The following is a 2,791-nucleotide window of genomic DNA, read 5'->3' on the forward strand; positions in this document are numbered from 1 at the left end:
GGAGGGGCTCGCGGTCCCCAGTGCTTCGCCGCCTTCAGGTTGCGAAGTGGGGCCTCTCCGCGTCCTTCCATTTACACGGGGGTCAAGTGTGTGCACTTAAAGCGGGGCGGGTTGGGGGCGTTCTTACAAGTTGAGGTATTGCCCAAGCATTTCAAGGTGTAATTACAGAACTTGAAAGTCATTCTGTGGACATTTCAGTTTTCCAAGTTCTATTGCTTCTGTGGGGTTCAGATGGGGCCACCCCAAGATGAGCCCAGGGCCATGCGGGGTATTAGTTCGAGGCGACCGAGTCCTGTGCCCCGAAGAGAAACTTCTGTGTGTCTCCCCCCGCGCGCCCCCTCTCCCCATGATTTATCAGCGGTTCTCAACCTGTGGGTCGCGACCCCTTTGGGGGTCGAACGACCCTTTCACGGGGGTCGCCTAAGACCATCAGAAAACATATAATTACATATTGTTTTTGTGATGAATCACTATGCTTTAATTATGTTCAATTTGTAACAATGAAATTGGGGGTCACCACAACATGAGGAACTGTATTAAAGGGTCGCGGCGTTAGGAAGGTTGAGAACCGCTGCTCTAGAGGCTTAGAATCAGGCCTTGCCCATAAGAGATCATGGCAGAGCCTTTGTAACCCTCTCTACAGGCAGGGAAGCTGCTAACTGCTGAGCCGCTGCTCCTAGGGACCTGCAGGACCTGAAGCCCCCGAGGCAGCTTCCCTCGCCCCCAGCAGAATGCCGGATGCACCCACTTTCCCTTCCTGCCTCAGGGTCTGATTCTCATGCATTCGGGGTTCCCATGCGAATGCATGGACTTTGGTTACTTTCTCTTGCTCATCTGTCTCACGTCTGTGATGATTAGACCAGCGAGAACCTCAGGGCAGAGGCAAGCTGCTTCCTCCCCTCACTGCCGTAGCCATGCTTCCCCTTGCAACTTGGTAATAATTGCATTTTGCCAAAAGGCTCAAAGGCTGAAGTTTGTGGGGGTTTTGGTGCTTCGGTTGGTGAATACCAGTACTTTGATTAAGCGTTTTAAACTGAATTTAAACAAAATGTGCCAGTTCAGAGGACGTGTTCAATGTGGCTAAGACACTTGAATTGGTTTGTAAAGGCTCAAACTTCCAAATTCCAGCTGGTGCGGGGCCCAGAGGAAAACATGTTACTGCCCTGCCCTGCGGGAGTTGTTTTTGTTTTTTTTTTAATCTAACATCAGCTTTGTCACAAAAATGTGGTTCAGTTACTCTATGAAAAACATACTTGTAGCCCTGGCCGGCGTGGCTCGGTTGGAGAGTTGTCCAGTGCACGAGGGTCGAGGGTTTGACTTCTGATCAAGGCACATACTCAGGTTTCAGATTTGATCCTGGGTTGGGGCACGTAATGGAGGCAACCGATTGATGTTGCTCTCTCTCTCTCTCTCTCTCATTCCCTCTTCCTTCCTCTTTAAAAAACAAACAAAAAACAGTAAGAATGTATCCTCAGGTGAGGATTGAAAAAAGTTACTTGTAAAATTTTGACAACCACGATTTTTAATTCATTTGGTATAATTTTACAGCTTGTTTGGATGAAATTATTAACCACATCCAGTTCCAAGTGCCTTTCTGCTCCATGGGATTATGAATTTACCAAGAATGTTAGTCTCTCTATGCTGGGCCACATCCAATTTTATTTGAGTACGATTGGCCTGGTGCACGGATTCGTGCACATTGAAAGGAAAGTAATTAGAAGAAATATTTTAATATCGCTATTCACCCTTTCTCTATAATAGAAGTGTCACCCAAATTCACGATCGACAATGACAGATCGAAACACACGCGCGCAATTGGCGGCAGCGAGAGCTTTATATGTATCGCACATGCGCAAGCCAACGTTTATTTTTAAATTGCCAGTGCTCCTCGTATGTACCGGCCAGTCGGTCTTACAGTTGGTCACTTAGCCTTTTATATATATAGATTATCATTGCAGAAAAAGGCCTTTACTATTCAACATTTTAACTGAACTTAGCTGAGTAGCATTCACAATAATGCTAGTTTTTCACTTGGAGCAGAGTGAACTTCAGATAGCTTAATTTTAGTCCCACAAATTGGGTGAAAAAGTTGGAACTATGTAATGACTGATACAAATTGGCTTCAACTATGGAATAACTCCTAGGCCAGTGGAGCCAACACATTAATGGGGATGGTTTGGCTTTTCAGATGAACACAAAAAAAATATCTTCCAGGTTGCTTTCAATTCTTTTGGGTATATTCCCTGAAGTTTCCATAGACTTTTATCTTTATTTTAAAAATATATTTTATTGATTTCAGAGAGGAAGGGAGAGGGAGAAAGAGATAGAAACATCAATGATGAGAGAATCATTGATCGGCTGCCTCCTGCATGCCCCCTACCGGGGACTGAGCCTGCAACCCGGGCACGTGTCCTTGATTGGAATTGAACTTGGGACCCTTCAGTCCGCAGGCCGATGCTCTATCCACTGAGCCAAACCAGCTAGGGCTATTTTTATTTTTTAAGATATGTTTTTATTGATTTTGAGAGAGAGAGGGAGGAGAGAGAGAAACATTGATGTAAGAAACACTGATCCTTCCGTACTCACCCAACCAGGGATTGAGCCCCGAAACCTGGGCACGTGCCCTGACAGGGAATTGACCAGTGACCTTTGAGTGAATGGGATGACGCCCAACCAACTGAGCCACATGACCAGGGCTTTCCTTAGACTTTTTAAAAAAATATATATTTTATTGATTTTTTTACAGAGAGGAAGGGAGAGGGGTAGAGAGTTAGAAACATTGATGAGAGAG

Source organism: Myotis brandtii, unplaced genomic scaffold (genome assembly GCF_000412655.1).
Source record: "Myotis brandtii unplaced genomic scaffold, ASM41265v1 scaffold138, whole genome shotgun sequence".
In the NCBI taxonomy this organism is placed as follows: domain Eukaryota; kingdom Metazoa; phylum Chordata; class Mammalia; order Chiroptera; family Vespertilionidae; genus Myotis; species Myotis brandtii.